The 17,572-nt window shown below is 38.7% G+C and overlaps 1 long non-coding RNA gene across 1 annotated transcript; it reads left to right on the top strand.

Annotated features, from left to right (window-relative positions):
* Positions 1-520: 520 nt before the first annotated feature.
* On the top strand, positions 521-12,054 carry LOC146543849 (uncharacterized). The gene is made up of 6 exons (XR_014884778.1): positions 521-684; positions 911-1,024; positions 2,438-2,598; positions 6,824-6,881; positions 8,302-8,480; positions 9,133-12,054. It is a non-coding gene; the product is annotated as an uncharacterized LOC146543849 (long non-coding RNA).
* Positions 12,055-17,572: the final 5,518 nt, after the last annotated feature.

Genomic DNA, 17,572 nt, shown 5'->3' on the forward strand with positions numbered 1-17,572 from the left:
AGATAGAATCATAGAATGGCCTGGGTTGAAAAGGGCCACAATGATCATCTAGTTTCAACCCCCCTGCTATCTGCAGGGTCGCCAACCACCGGACCAGGCTACCCAGAGCCCCATTCAGCTTGGCCTTGAATGCCTCCATGGATGGAGCATCTACAATGTCCTTGGGCAACCTGCTCCACTGCATTACCAATCTTTGTGTGAAGAACTTCCTCCTAATATCTAACGTAACTACCCGTCTTAGTTTTAAACCATTCCCCTTTGTCCTATCACTATCCACCCTCATGAAAGATAGGATCCATCAGATCTGCTCTCCCTGCTGTGGTTGTGGGTGAGTTTGCCTCCTCCGAGCTCAGAGAAAAGCCATATAGGCAGCAATTTGTCTTTTAAAATTTTGCTCCACTGCACACCATGCCTCAATGACTTGTACAGTTCCTTTCAGGCACTTCCTTGAGTTACAATGTGGCACCATTTCATAATATGTATTAAGAACAATTGTGGCTGATAGTTCAGTTTCAAACAGAGTAGATGTAGAGAGATCCCTGTTGCTGGAAGGATAAATAGACTGAAAAATCCTCTGCAATTCAATATGCCGTATTGACTGCTGCATTGTTCCATGTCAGCTGAATGCCTTCTTTCCTTCTCACTTCCCACGCAGTAACACTTTCTCCAAGGGGAATGCTGACTGTGAGTAGTTTCCACAGGAACCATTCCCAGCTGAGACAGGTGCTTCCAGGGGAAGTGAAGGGAAAAGAGAGAGTGAGAGGGAATTGTGCATGTTTGTCGTATGATCTCTGCGGAATTGTTGCAAATTCAGCCATACATTTCTGGATTTATTTAGTTTGTAGATCTGGACTGTATGACTGACACCTTCTCTTGACACATTAATTTTGTCTGCTCCTCCCTTCTATAGAATTGGTTGTGCGTATGGAGGTACAGAAATGCTCTGTGTTGGCAGTGAAGTAGCCACATCTGATAAGGAAGTCCTGAGTTTTTTGGAACTGCTGTGCATGGGAGGATTTAAGTGGTAAGTAAGAATTTCCATCTTGTTTTAACTCTGCTTTTCTGTAAGAAGTCAGCAAAGACAGGTATGGAAATAATTCCTTCTGGAGAGGAGTATTCTCAACTAATTTGTCAGTTAATGATTCTGTTCTTTTGGGGTACAAGCACATGTTGCTTTGCAAAACGTGTAATTAAAGATCAGGATGTTTTGAGAAGGAATTAACTCAAGTTTTAGGATTTGTTAGCTGATGAAAAAAGGAGCCATTTCTTAAATGTACTTCAGTGTCTGTGGAGGCAAGTATGGATTCACATTTCTGAAATCCTTCTGCACTTTTTTGAAAATAGTATTGACTGTTATTTTCTTAATAAATGATGTTGATTCAGGGCTTAATGTGGCCACCGCTGCAGGTTAAAACACTGGCTGCATCTTCATCCTGTCATCTCTCTGCTGCTATATGGGGAATGCAGACTGACATGGTTATTAAATCTGACAGCTGTGTTGCATACACATGGCAAGCCAGTAGAGCACAGCATATAGAAAATCAGTAGCTTTTAGATAGCAGCTTTCCTTTCACTGCTACAAGGTTGAAAGGCAGACTAAAAAGCGTTCTCGTTTTGTAATCACCAGTTGCTGGAACAGTGTGCAAATATTACAAATCTGGTGGCATACCTAAGTATTCTTTGCCTGTGCAGTTCTTTCAGATTGCTAATTGGGATTTCTACCTTGGCATTCTGCTTGAAAAAGCAGAGGGATGAAAGCTGAAGCCATCCTGAGAGCGAATGCTTCTCTGCAGTTTTGTTTTGGCTTTCAATGGAGGAGCTGTTGAGGGAAAAGGATGGATGAAAGCTTTCCAGAACAAATAGTTCGCAGTTGTTTGTTGATTTCTGGGGACATCTGCTCACCACAGAAGCCAAGTAAATGCAGCAGATACTTCTAGATAGTTTTCTGCTTATGTTAAATAATACTAGATATGCAGTGAGAAAGGAGTTGTGCATTACTATAGAAAAGCTAAAATTAATCAGCTGCATAAAATATTGAGTTTGCAGTTTTAGAGAAATGTAATTCTGTGTCCAGACACATCAATTTATACGAAAACAGAGGCACAGTGTATGGCATACTGGGAGAGATCTTTTAGCCAAATGTGAAAAAATAGGATTTGACTGGTTGGCAAGTGTATTGTCTCATCAAAATTAAATGTGCCTGAGGATATGAGTATAGCTGGTTTGTACTACTTGTTTATATATAGCAGCAAACACTACTTTATTCCAGATAATAAATTCTGGTTCAGAAGGAGTAATCTTTAATACAATTATACTGCAGAAAAGAACAATTCTTCAAATTTCTTTGTTTTATTTTTAAGTACAGTGCAGTGTTTTGTGTTATAGAACTCCCATTCTGAATCTATAAGTATTTCTTAACTTTTTTTCTTTTTCTTAGCCCTAGAACCCTGAAAACTTTCTCTTGGACATCTACCCACCTGTAATTTGCAGGATAACATATACGGCTTAAGGGACCACACTGAAGAAGTCCTGTGACTATTAGAATAGAATGCACAGTCACTGATGCTACATTAGGCTGACATCTTCAACCAAAATTAGGTATGCTGTTTCTAGGTTGTTGTTTACGGGGGGGGGGGAAAGCAACTGACTAGGTGTTGGGAACAAAAAGAAGGCTTCAAAACAGAACAAAAAAGTAAATGGTAATTGTTTGAAGGTTATTTAAGTATGTAAATTCTGGAAGGAGATGAATAGCATCTACCAATCATGTAAATATGTTTCCATCTCTTTGTGCCTTTGTTTTTGATAGCTTTTTTTTTTAAGGTGTGCTGTTTCTGCTTGGACCTGCTCTTGTGATTAGATGACATGACTAGGTTGGGGTGGTCCCTTGGTGTGTTCTAAGGTAACTTGTGCATGCAATAGTAGGAGCTGCTTGGCTGTAAATGTTGATCAAATGCAAATTGGAAGGATTTATTTTTGTGAGAAATGGAGTCCATTGTTTTGTTGTTTTTTTTTTTGTCAACTCGAGTGAAGCATACCACACACCAAACAAAATGCATGTTAATAGTTGGAGAGATGCAAATGGAATTAACAACCTATCTGAACCATTTTATTTCTATGAAGACCAGGTTTCATTTATGTGATTTAAATAACTGAATATTTATAGTTTAAATTGTAATATTACAAGTCATTTTTCTATTTTGTCATATTTTCAAATATTTTCTCCATACCTGGAGTTTTTTCAAGAAAAGGGTAGGTGACACACTGAGTGACATGGGATTAGAAATTGTTTATTTTTAAAAGGTGAAAGTCGAAACTCAATTTGTAACTATAATAGTATGAACTGAAATGATGTAGCATGCCATTCTAATGGGGAGAGCAGGGGATTGAGTCAGCTGAAAAGTCTGCTGGCCACCAAGGAGCCTTCCTGCTTGCCACCTGGGCTTTAGGGCACAAACTCAAAAGTGAATCACACTGAACAGGAAGAATTGAAATTGCAGTTGGAATATACTTCTTGAGGCTGTGAACAACTAGTGTAACAGGTAGAAGTTGGCTGGCTCCATCCACCTTGCTACTAGTTAGCTACAGTAAGGTTAAAAAAGGCACAGCTAAATTAAGAAGGTTGCTAATAACAGATATGTCTATAATGTTAAAAACACATATTCTGGCTCCTTTTATGTTCCATGGAGATCTTGTTGATCTCCAAGCATCAAAATATATCCTGTATAGCCAGACTGCTACAGCAGTTGAGTAAACTGCTGTAGAAATGGCTATGGCACTTCACTGATATTAAATCCAGGCTGTAGTAACTTTAAGAATATGCCTTGTACCTTGGAGAAAACAAATGAGACAAAAATGTGCTGTAATCACCTACAGCCTGAAAGGTTTCCTGGAAGTACTGAACAACTTATCTTTTTCTGGACAGAACTTTTGCTATACTTTTTATAAAAGTATTATTTATTCTCCCTCACTTTAATACTGCTGAATGTTTTTGGTCTTAGATACCAAATGGTAGCAACTGATTAGGTGGATCTTTAGGTCTCAAATCAGGATGGATGCTTTCTGAAAAAGGGACATAAAGATTGGAATAGATGAAATTTCATTTTTAAAATGGTCTAAATGTTTAAATGCATAAGATGAATGTTTATCAAACTGCTGGATCCTAATCCAGTATGGATTTGTTTGTGTTACTAGTCTGCATAAACGTATGTGATCAGTTTATTTCAGGATGACTTTCTGTTTTTAAGTGAAGCTACTCTGTTTGGGTTTTATCCTTCCATTCTGAAAAAGTGGACTGGTGATCCTTTCTACCTCTCTATTATTATTTTAATGAGTGTTGAATGCTAGCTGTCCCTTCATTGAACTCACTATCTGAAAAACTGTCCCGTGGAGTGATGTTTTGAAAGTGAAGTGTAAATTTCAGTCTCTGCAAAGGTTTATACTGTACCTGCCTCCAATACTCAAATTTACTTGAGTATTGGATTATTTTGAGCTTGAAGTTGTGCTATCTACCAGTATGTTTTGTGAAGTGCTCAGGAGTTTATTTAGTAAGGAAAGAGTTATGGTTGGATTACTCTGAACTGCTTAACTCTGACTTAAAATGAAAATGCTCCTGCCACTTCCATGTATGAATAAACACTCAAAAAATAATAATAATAATGGCATGTTAAGGAGAAAATACACTTGACACAGTTACTTAAAAAAGAAGAAAAAAGATTGAGTTCATTAGATTTTGCTTAACTTGGAAATACTCTTGCAAAGATTCTAACAGTTATGTTTTTGTGCCTTAAATACTACAGTAGTGCTTGGAGAAGCTTAATATATGTGTACTATGTTTGACTCAAGGTTTATTTTATTAGAGATTTTGCCCACTCTTTAAGAAGCACAATTTCCAAAAGAGTAGATGCCTTTTTTCCTGTAATTCTTCTGAGAAAAGTTTTCTATTGAATTTACTATAAAAAGATGCTTAAAAGTTCCTGAGGAACTAGAACAACCGCTAGGGAGATGAGAACTCAAGAGTGATGAATGAGCCTTTGCAGCGCACAAACTGGAGGGTAAGAAAAAACGAAAAGTGAAGTCTGTGCATTTACACCATGATTTTTTTTCCCTCTTGCAATGGGGGAACAGTGTTCATTAAATACTGTTATGACTTTCTCCCCTATAATACCCACGCTGATGGAAGTAACAATATAAACATTAAGGGATTAAGTCTCACGATAAGCCTCTGTAGATGTTTCTTGTTAGATTTAGATCTTAAGTAACTGCGCTCTATGTGAGCTGGAAAACCTAGGACCTGAGAAAACAATTAGGGCCACAACCTAATTTCGTGCTGCCTTGAGGGTTCTTTGTCCTGAAGGTTACTGAGATGAGACTATCATATGGGTTAGCGTGTGGTCCTCCCAGTGTACTTGAAGAAAAGAAAAAAAGGAATGTTTTCACAAATTTCCTGTTTGCTTCACAGAATCACAGAAAGGCCAGGGTTGGAAGGGACATCAAGGATCATGAATCTCCAACCCCCCTGAAATGCTGGTTAATATTCGTTTTACTATTAACTGGTGATGAACAGTCAGTTTCTACTGCTTTGTGTTTTTTTCATATGACTTAAAAACTTGCTGAAGATACACTGTGTCCCCAGTGATATTGTCCATTCAGCAGTAGTATATTAAGACAGTGACTACTATGGCAACTCCTGTGACGTCTGCACTCAGTATTTGGAAGCTGTGACTGGGTTGAGTCAGAATTAAGTCTACCTCAGCATGACATCTATGAAACTTACTGCCCCAGGATGATACAGCTTTTAATGCACTGCACTCATTCTGGGAAAGAATGACAAATCAACGAAGGATAAACTGATTAAACATTTTTAACTATAGAGAAACTTAATTTCTCTGAGAGGCAACTGATTTTGTGTAATTCATGATTTAATAGTTCGACTACTGATTGGACTTCAGATCTCTGTGCCCATAACGGTTCATGGAATTAATGGAAGAAAAATACTGGTGCATTTTATGATTCTTCACTGATATTTCCTGGTAAACGTATGATGTTTGTTCGGTGATGACTTAATATATTGCTATACTGTGTTACAGAACTGTACTTCAAAGAAGCTATGACCTACAAATAATACTTATTCAAAGAAGTGCTAGTCATTTTCTTTGTTCCTTAAAGTCTGGGTTCATACTACAGTAACTTTCACCATATTCTTTAAACAAAAAACAAAAACAACACAGAATTTCCTTTAATCTTCCTAAAGCCTCACATTTTCAACTGTCCTCAGCTGTAAAATGAAGCCCAGTGAAATCTTAATTGCCTGTGTACAACCTGAGAGACACTTGAAGAGACACTTAAAGAGAAATCAAAAACTATCTGCTAGCTTTCCTCTGTTTGTTACATTTGCAAATTTATCTTCCCATGCCTTTAATTTTGTCTGTTTTAATTTAACTTTTCATTATGAGTAGTGTTGAGCTGCTGTCTAGGTGCATCAATATATAGTTAAGTATTCCTAAATGAACATGAATCAGTTTGTTTTGCCTTAAGTTTATGTTGCAATCCAGAATTCTCAGAAGAGATTGTTATTCTAGAAAACTGTTACAGAAAGATGAAATAAATTTGTCCAAATATTATTAGAATGCGAGAGGACAGTCTTATTCCTTAGAGTACAGACTGAAGGTAATGGATTTCTACCTCCAGACTGTCTTGTCCTACTTTCAGCTGTAGTTATAATTAATATTAGTGCTGATGCACGGTGAACTCATGATTTTAATTAAATGTTACAGTGATTTTTCCTGTCTATATGGAATATATTTCAACTTCTCCTATCTTGCAGGTGTGGGTGTCTTTTCTCCCCTGTGGAATACTCGAAATGCTGAAATCAAGTACTGCAAGTATGTAAGGTTAACATTTAAGAGTAAAAGATTGTCCATATAGAGTTCAATAGTTCAGCTAGCCCGTTATCCTATGTCTAACAGCAGCCTGCAGCAAATGCTTAGGAAACACCAAACGAGAAACTTGTAGTGTACATTTCACAAGGTATCCTTCCATCCTTCAGAAAGCTGCAGTTCAGTGCCTGGCTTAGCCATAGGTAGCTCCCTGTGTTTAGCAGCCTTTGCATATGTAATAACTCTTTTTCAATGTCTAAATTTAAATGAGCATAAAAATCCTATGGCAAATTAATTGCGAATGGTTTGAAGATATGAAGATATTTCTTAGTTCATTTTGAATTTTCTGTCTAATGTCTTTATGTGCCATACCTTAGTTCTTTCATAGAAAAAAGTTATAAATATCTTGTTCATATAACAGCCAGAATTAGTAATCCTCATGGTAGAACAGTCAAGAAAAAATGAGACTTCCTCATTGAAATTTGCTTGCTTACTGGATAAGAACGTCATATAGGAGATACAGATATCTGGGACTTAGTCCTGCTTTTGGGAGGTGTTTTTGATTCTCTGTAACATTTAAAAACAGAACAGATATTTTTATTGTGGTTGTCTTCAGAGAAAAAAATAAAAGAAAACAATATTTTATAAGGAGCTTGATCTGAGAGACCTAAGTCAATATTCTAATCACCTTCTTTCAGAGCAAAATAATAAAATTCAGATTAGGCAGTAGTATGTGATTTTCATATGGTGAGGCTAGCAACAGCATATTAAGACCTACCTTAATTCTGAGTTTTTTTGTTTTTTGTTTTTTTTTACTGTGTGATTTATAAATGTTTTTCTTTACTCTTCAGATCTTGGAATCTCCAGTATTACTTGTACATAGATGTTAGTGGGATCTCTTTTCTATTTATAAATGTGTATTTCAATACTTTCTGAATACTTCAGTAGTGAAGGATAAAGCATTATTAAGAAAAATGTCCTTACTTTGCTTATTATTAAGTATTGAGAGTTCTGAGTTGTTTCCAGTTCTCTGCTCTGAAACCAATAGTAAAATATCTGCCAAGAGGTGCTCAGTTTAACTGCAGCACTAAGCAGCTAAGCTGCTGTAAGCATCAAGCTGCTGCCACTGTATGGACACTTATGTGAATATCTGCATGGCTCTGTATATGGAATATAAATACCTTAATTATTCATTTGTTGTATACACGGACACTGTATAGAAAATGAGTGGCTATTGTGTATACTTAGATTTCTTGTTTTTTTTCTGGTAATTTTTTTCATTTATAAAGCCACTATAAAATTGATGCCTACTTTACGGTATATAAGATAAATTTTTTAAAAGGATAAGATAGGACTTAATGTCATAGGAGATATAAAGAATTACTGGAAATACAGTAAATGAATTGTTCTTAAATCTTATTCACAGATACTTAAATCTGCAAATTGAAGATATCTCTTTCAAATTTTGTCAATTGCAAAATTACTCCTGCTACTCTACACATGAACTGTGAAAACACGAGCTACCCCAAAAGTAACAGTGATGTAATGGCTGTTTTAGTGAGGACTTCACATGAATCGACTGCAAGAGGGGATCCTGGCAGAGAGGTAAACAGAATCAACACCCAAAACTGCGGCCCTTCATCAGCATGGCAGCTCCCAGGTTCCCCCCCCATGCCCCGATCTGGCAGGAGCTGTGCTTGTGCCGCTGTGGTGTTAGCGGAGTTGGGAGTGATGGCTGCCAACCCCTGCCAACATACAGGCAGCTGTATAAAAGCAGCTCCCCTTAGGGAGTGCAGCAACACAGGAGCACCACAAGCAGGACATGCAAACACCGTCTGCTTGTCAGATGGGAGTGCTTGGCAGTTAGCACAGGCTGTTCTCATGGGGTGGGGAGGGCAAGCAGGGGAGGTCCTTTCCTCTCTTCCCCTCTCCTTCTCTCTCCCCTCCTCTCTCCTCTTCTGAGAACTCTAAATTGTTGCTGCCTCTTATAATTACCATGGTTGGCACCTGTCACAGAAACTGGGTTGGTGCAGCAACTCAGATCAAGGGGGCACAGCCTCTCTGGGCTTGCATGGGCACCCAGGTGGTGATCCCAAGGGGAGAAGCTCAGTCCAGACTGTTGACTGTGAGGAGCTCTGGTATCTGGAGTTCCCTCTGGGTCCTGAGGGAGGAGAGATCTGTCATGGGTGTGGGATGTCCACATGTGCTGGGGGACCTGATAGGTGATTGCTGAACTGCTCTCGGTTGTCTTTGACAGGTCTTGGAGAACAGAAGAGGTGCCTGAAGACTGGAGGGTAGCCATTGTCAATACAGAAAGGGCAAGAAGGAGGATCTTGGAAACTATAGGCCAGTCAGTCTTACCTCTGTCCCTGGGAAAGTGACGGAACAGCTTGATCTGGATGCATCTCCAAGCAATTAGAAGAGGAAGTTATAGTAGTAGTCAGGATGGATTCACCAAGGCAAAATTATGCTCAACCAACTTTGTAGCCTTCTATGATGGCATCTCTGGCTGGGTAGATGGGGAGAGAGCAGTGATACTGTTTATGTTGACTTTACCAAGGCTTTTGGTACTGTCTCCCATCTCAACCTGATAAAAAAGTTGAGAAAGTGTGGGATAGATGAGTGGACAGTGAGATGGGACGAGAACTGGCTAAACTCAGAGAATGGTGATCAGTGGTGCAGAGTCCAGTTGGAGACCTGTGACTAGCAGTGTTCCCTTAGAGGTTGGTGATGGATCTGGTCTTGTTCAATAGCTTCATTGAAGACTTTGATGAGGAGATAGTGTCTGCTCTCAGCAAGTATGCTGATGATAAAAAGCTGGGAGGAGTGTCTGATGCACCTGATGGCTGTGCTGCCATTCAGCATGACCTGGACAGACTGGAGAGCTGAGTAGTAAGAAACAAGATGAGGTTTAATAAAAGCAGGTGTAGAGTCTTGCACCTGGGAAGAAATAACTGCATGTATCAGTAAAGGTTGGTGCATGACCTGCTGGAGAGGAGCTCTGCAGAGAAGGATCTGCAGGTCCTGGTGGATGAACAGGTTGGCCATAAGCCAGCAGTATGCCCTTGTGGCCAAGAGTGTCAATGGAATCCTTGAGTGCACTAAAAGGAGCATGGCCAGCAGGTCAAGAGATGTTGTCTTCCCCCTCTACTCTGCCCTGATGAGGCCTCACCTGGAGTATTGCATCCAGTTCTGGGCTCTGCAGTGCAAAAAAGACAGATCTCCTGGAAAGAGTCCAGCAGAGGGCCACAAAGATGGTAAAAGTGCCTGGGGCACCTCCTCTCTGAGGAAAGATTGGGTTACCTGGGTCTGTACAACCTTGAGAAAAGAAGATCGAGAGGGGATCTGATTAATGTTTATAAATATCTTAAGTGTGGGAGAAAAAGGGACGTGGCCAACCACTTTTCAGTAGTCTGTGGGAACAGGACAAGGGGAATTGGCCATTAGCTGGAGCATGGGAAGTTTTGTACAAATATGTGAAAGATGGAGGGTGATGGAGCACTGGAATGGGCTAACCACAGAGGTTGTGGAGTCTCCTCTGCAGATGCACATGTGCAGCCTGTTGTAGGAAGCCTGCTTTGGAAGGAGGTTTGGACACAATCTCTATAGGTCCCTTCCAACCCCTACAGTTCTGTGATTCTGTGATAATAGGCATCAGGTGAGACAGTGATACGTGAATTGCAGAAGGTGTATGGCTTCTTCCCAGGATATATTTGAAGTCTTTGAGGCCAAATTGAAATCGTCTTGGATTTTGCAATAGAACCTATGTATCCAGTATTTTGCATCTTGTTTCTGTTTGCCTCTGTTAATAAAGTCTTCGTGAGTTTGAATGATCTTCAGCAGACTCCTATACTCATAATCTATCAGCTTGAAGAAAATCTATCTAAGTCTGACATAGGATGGTTTCACCCTATCTACTTACTGCTGTTGAAGTATTATTGCTGAAGCTTAGACTTCTCTACACTTGGTCCTTATTAACCAATTTATGTCATTACAAATTAGTAAATCGACTGAGAACTGGTATGTTGTGGATACCCATCAGTGGCATGCACCACCACTTGCCGAGGTAGTGCAGAAATAGCCACTACTCAAATGTGTAAGGTTGAGATGTGATGGACCCATGTCTTGACAAATGTGACTTTGCTAAGCAGAGGACCACATAGTAGTACAAACTATCTCTATATGGTGATGGTTTTCTCTTTGTGTTTTGATAGGACTGTATGATGGCTGAGATGTGCTGGACTTTTTGGTGTTTCCTCTATATTGCCTTCACACATGCAGTGATAGTTATGGACCTACTAGGTTGTCAAACAAGTGGGATTTTTATTTGAAATCTTGGACCTAATTTTCATTTTTTGATCGTTTGCTCATTCTATGTACTGTGCAGCTCACATTTTTTGCAAGTTAGTTTTGAAATAGAAGTAATTTATCTGAATATGCTCTCAGGTCAGTGCACAAGTGACATTAAAGACACAGTATCTATATTTTGAGTACATGCAGTATGCTGAATCTATCTTTACAGCACCTTTTATCAGAAGAATCATTCAGATATTCTCAGAGAGGAATGCCCTTAAAGCAGTGACGTTAAGAATATATTGGTTTTGTACAGGTTTTTTTTTTTTTTACAATTCAGTGGTCTGCCGAAGAATTCTCAGGAAGTTTTATTTTTTGAAATGTTGCTTGGTGCCCTGCTATACTCTTGAAATGCAACAAATGAGTTACTGCTGTGGTGATGCGTATAGATATTTTATTCAATCACTATGATTACTTTATGAAGTCCTTTATACTTATCTGATGATAATAAAAATCAATGAGATTTTTCTATTACGTTGTTTGCTCAAAGCTATAAGTTGCATGAATGTTAACAGTTATAGGCAACAGAATTAACATTAGTAGAAATTGCATAAAGTTTCCTTGTATAGTTACACCTTAAAACAGCCTTATTGCTGGAGAGAATAAAAGCAGGCAGAATACTACTTAATTTATCCTAGTTATCGTGTTTTGGTCAGTATGGCTAGAATTGGATTCCCTTAGGAAGAAATTAAACTAGAAGATAAACTCTCGGGGTCCCAGCAGAGCATGAATCAGCTAAATTTGGAGTAAAGTAGTAATAATGTTCCATTTTTAGTTTCTGACTGTAATGCACAGAAGAACTGAAAAACAAACAAAACCAAACATCAACAACAAAAAAAGACACCTGTACAATTGAAAATAGTCTAAAAGACATTGCTGGAGCTCTGAAATGAATCATTAGTGCAATAATCATTAGTGTCATTCTTCCTTATGAATATCAAAGATATAACTGTCTGCCAGGTCTTGGGAACAATCAGGTGAAAGTGACCTTCTGCTTCGATTTGTGATCTTATCAGGAATAATAGCTAAGTACTTCGGTTTGTCATTTACTTTCTATTATTCATTTAGTCCTAAGAACAAAAACTGCAGCTGTGATGTTACTTTTGACTCTGATGTTAGGAAAAACATCCAGCAAATTGTTCCTACCAAACATGGAGAGTCTTTGCTGTAGGCAGTTATGAATTGTCTTAAGACAGACTCTTTAAACTCTACCGATTCCAATGGGAAATCTCACTGCTAAATATAAGAAGCCTGATTACATTGTCCTTGTTACTCATTGGGTCTTGCAGGTCAGACAGTTCACAGGAAAGGGACAAAGAAGAGATCTAAAAGGACTATATCATTTTTGTAAATCACTCTTTTATGCTCAAGGGAAATATATCCTATCTTTAGCAACTGACTTTATCATTCCCTGAAGATTAATCTGAAGATGTACTTGTGTTACACAACACATAATAGCTCTGTGGTTTTGAGATGCCTATTCTTCTTGTCAATAACTTAAGTGGTTTTATGAGGAGCACAAGTTGTGGCATTTTGTATTTATTGAAAACTTCTTTAAAGGTGAGTAAACCAGCTACTCTATTTCAGGGCAGAAACAGGCTTGAGCAGTAGGGATTGAGTGAACCTCATGAGGTTCAAGCAAGCCCAGTGCAAGGTTTTGTACCATAGTCATGCCAACACTTGCTATCATTACATGCCAGGGGACAAAAGGATTGTGCACTGCCCTGTGGAAAAGGATCTGGGAGTACTGCTGCACAGCAAGCTGAACATGAGCCAGAAATGTGCCCTCAGCTCAGAAAGTCAACTGTATCTGGGCTGCATTGAAAGAAGCATAGTCATCAGGACAAGGGAGGTGGTCCTATTCCTCTGCTCTCCACTGGTGAGACCTCAATTAGAGTTCTGCATCCAGATGTGGAATCCTCAGTACATCAGAGACATGAACCTGTTGAAGAACATCCAGGGAAGGGCCACACAAATCCAAGGGAACACCACTACTATAAGGACAGTCTGAGAGAGCTGGGGCTGTTAAGCCTGGAGAAGAGAGAGCTCTGAGGTGACTTGATAGCAGCCTTTCAGTATGTAAAGTAGGGCAATGAGAAATAAGGGGACAGACTCTTTATCAGGATCTGTTGTGATAGGAAATAGTTACAAACTAACAGAGGAGAGGTGTAGATTGGATACAAGAAAAAGGTGCTTTAAAATAAGGGCGGTGAGGCACTGGAACAGGTTTTTTTTCTAGAGAGGTGGTGGATGCAGTCCATCCCTGGAGACTTCCAAGGTCAGGGCTCTTAGTTACCTAATCTAGCTGTAGGTATCCCTGTTCAGTGCAGGGGAGGTCCCTTCCAACTCAGATAATTTTATATCCTTGGCAATCTATGCATTCGTCTTCCCAGTAATAGTTCTTATGGTGTAATTAGCTTAGAAAATCACTCTCTAGAATAAGAGCTATGTTCCATTGGTACTATTTCTCTGCTTTTCCAGAGTTCAGATCTCTAGAGAAGAGCACGAAGCAAATAGGAAGAAAGATAGAGTAACACTAGAAGGAGAAATCATTGCTGTTCTTCAGTATCAAGCTGTAGATGAAAAGGAGTTAGTAGAGTCATTTCTTGACACTTTTCCATAAACTCTCTTACCTGAACTCAGGTAAGTATCATTTGAGTGAACTACTGATACTACAGCTCTGAGAATGGTTTCTCTGCTTCGAAGTGGAAATGAGGCTGGGGCCTGCCCTTCACAAAGAGTATCTCTGTGGTAAGTAGGCAGTGAATACTACTAGAGTATGTCCAAACAAACCTTTAAGAGCTAGTTTACATGTTAAGGCAGCAACATATTCTAAAAGTTTTGTGGGCAGAAGATGATCTAACCTACTTGAAAGTTAAAGACTTGAACAGCCTTGAGTATTGTCAGTCCATGCATTATGAAAACAGACCATGTTGGATAACCTGCTGATACCAAGAAGATCCATTTTAAGAACAGAGTAATCTATATTTCTTCTAAATGTAAAGAAGTATTCTAGAAGAGTACTAAGGGTATTAAAATAAAGTTTTCATGCAGGCTGTACTTGAATACATTCATCTGTATACACACTTCTAGAGTGTTTGCCCCAAATTAGCAATGGCAGTTACAGCGTACAATTATTTACTTATTCTGATAAGTATGCCTGGCAGTATTCTGTCTGAAAACTTAGGTGGCATCCAAGGTTACTGGATGAAAGGAAGCAGGTGAAATAGAAATGCTGTTCTTCTCCTCTATTGTCTTCTTTGGTCCATGCCTCTAACAAGATTAGTGCACTTGCATGTATTGTTGAACTACAGTAGGGCAGGACAGTGATTGAAGTAATGAAGCATGGTGTAGTACCTCTCTTGTAACATATATTAAATACGGAATGGAATATAAAGGGAAATGCGATGAATTTTGTACAGCTCACTTTAACTAAGTGATGTCCCTGTGGAAATTAATTTGAGTATTAAAAGCATGTATAAATGTCTGAACTTTCTCTGAGTGCTTAATCCAAACCCAGCTGTGCTGGCCTGGGTCTGTTCTGGGTGTTTACATACGTTCCCCTATTCATCCAGTTGGCTGTCACTTTGTATCTTCAAAGTGTTTAACAGCGAATTCTATGGGCAATAGGAGTTACATTTTAGAATCTTTCCAAACTTGCCAGCCAGTCCATAATGTTACTGTCTGACAAAAGGCTTCTGAATTTCGTGCTACTCTGGTGGATTCTGCTATTTTTTATTAAATTAAGGCTGTAGAGTACCATGATTTTTCTGGCCCCTTGTTTTACTTTGATTTGCAATCCCTTTGAGCAGTGAAGGTCATCATATTTGTTCCAACAGTTCAAATTTTTCTTAAACAAAAATTAAAAAAGCATTTATATGGATTTCATGTAGTAGTGGCATTGACAATTGATTATTTTGGGTTTTTTTATATCCTATTGGGAGAATTGATATTGTTAGTGAAAACCTGTTCTATTTAGCAATTTGCAGGTAAAACGACAGGAGGGTGATATTAATTGAGCATAAAAGATGCTGATGTATTCACACAATATTGTTTTGAAAATCATATAAGAATTGCCATATGCTAAGCTTTAGAAATGCACAACATCCTTTATCTTAAGATGGATAAAATCATTTAACAATCTGTTTATAGTTTTATAAGCATCAAATGATGTTTCTGCATGTTTTTCTCTCTTAGGGGAGATATGCTACCATTTAGGAGACACCTACTACCTTCCAACTTTGGTTTGTTTATACAGATTTGTACATTGCTTTTGCAATGGAAAATTGGAAAATTTCACAGAGAATCTTTCAGCCTTAGAGCATTTGTATTTGTCAGTTTTTCCTTCTGAAAGATCTGCGTACTCTGTCCCTTTCCTATTGCCTTTGATCAGGAATTTATCTTGACTCCTGATGGCAAGGAATTTTTTTCTTGTTTCAAGTTTTGTTGAAATCAATGCATCTAAGAAAGGGTCAACCTGACTGACTTCTTGAGGGTTTAGTGGGTTACATGTTTTATTCCTTATTAAAATTAATATGAAAAATTAGTATTTTCATAAAGTATTCAAATGTGTAGAATGCAATGTAACTGTGGGAAGCTCTAGAGCCAGTGTCCATATCATGTTTTTATACTTGTGCTGTAGAAAGTTCCTACTTTATCCATTAATATAACTCATAAAATTAAAGCAGTAGAAGGATGAACTTGTTAAATCTCACTTGTTCTTCCAGTATCAGAGTGTCTCTTAATTGTGCATCAGTTCCTATGTTCATCTGTTGTTTCGTTTCTTTCCTCCCAGGAGGCCAGTGTGTTCTAGTGAGTAGAATTTTGTTGTTCTGGTTGCACAGTTGTTTTAGTTTTAGAAGAACGTGCTAGAGACAACATCAAGATGTCTTGCATTTGGATCAGAAATTCACTATGTTACTGATGACATCCACTTAGTGATTGCTTGAGGATGTAAAAACATACTGGAAAATATTGTTCCTTGTAGCTTTTTGGAAAAGAGTGAGCTACCAGTAAAAATACAGTCTTCCATCTATATGTTGGTGGAGTTTAGCTTTCTGATGAATTACACCTCAATTCATGACACCTTTCAGACAAGAGAAAACTTCTGTCTTGTAGGCGATGTCAGTTATATGTGCAGAAATTGAAGGATGAAAGTGACTGTACTGGGTATCATCTGACACTGGGTCCAGAGTTTGTACTAGTTCCTTATGATTATTGATAGCAAGGCAGGGAAGATATTTAAGTCTTGGAATCACTTAGAAACACATCCAGAATTTGACTCATCCTCTGCAAGCTGATAATGGAAATCAAGGAGGGTTGATATATCCTCTAAAATGGAGGCTGTTCCTCATTGTGTTGGAACGCATTTTTTGGGGGAGTGGTAATGTTTTCTTTTTGTATAAAAGCTAAGTTTGATTCTAAGTGCCTAAAAAGAACTTAGGCTTTTAAGCTGCTTAGGTACTTCTGAAAATATTGACCTTCAGATACTTTGAAACATTTTACAGTAACAATCAACAGAAAATATACATTTTGATAGCAGATGATTACATTTGCTACCGAAGATATCACTCAGTTTGTTCTCTCACAGTTGTTACCAAATCCAATCTAGAATATAGCTATTAGAAGGGTCAGTAAAATTTAAACCCTAGAAATGACCAAGCCTGATGATCCTTGAATAAATACAAACTGGCAGTTCTGCTGCTGTTTGGGTTTCTGGGATGATGGTTCTACTACCTTGATCATCTTACTATTGTGATCCTGAAAAATGCTTTGGCTAGTCCAGGGCCGAAACCACATGTAAAACTGAGTGAAGGTGACAAGATCCTGAGAAATACCTCAGTGTGTTGCTATTATTGCTCTTCTCATGTGCTCTCTCAGGTTAATTCCTTCTTGTGGCTTTACAATTGTTTGTTGTTGCTATTTCACATCATGTAGTGCACTGGGAGTTAAAGAGTTAATGTTGGCCAATGACATCAAAAGTGAATTTCAGTGGTATGGCACAGGTTGAATCTTCGACCAGTGTTCCATTACATGTTGTTGCTGTGTGACAGATGGCAGCAGAGGAGCACTCTGACAAAATGGTGCCTGACATCCAGGAAGTGTGTATGAAGCAAAGCTGTGTCACTGAATTCCTCTGTGTGGAGTAAATGGCACCCACTAGGTTCTTGCTGAATGCTTGTGGCTGTGTGCACAGAGTGGTGGTGTGTAGTGCACTTCAGCTGTGCTGACAGTGACTGTGGGTCACGTGTGCTGGTGCAGATTTTGATGAGCACAGCATGCAGCCTCATGTTCATTGCTGGCAAAAATGCATGGCTAAGAGTGGTGACTGTTGACAAAACAGC

This window comes from Meleagris gallopavo, chromosome 8 (genome assembly GCF_905368555.1).
Source record: "Meleagris gallopavo chromosome 8, MGAL_WU_HG_1.1, whole genome shotgun sequence".
Classification (NCBI taxonomy): domain Eukaryota; kingdom Metazoa; phylum Chordata; class Aves; order Galliformes; family Phasianidae; genus Meleagris; species Meleagris gallopavo.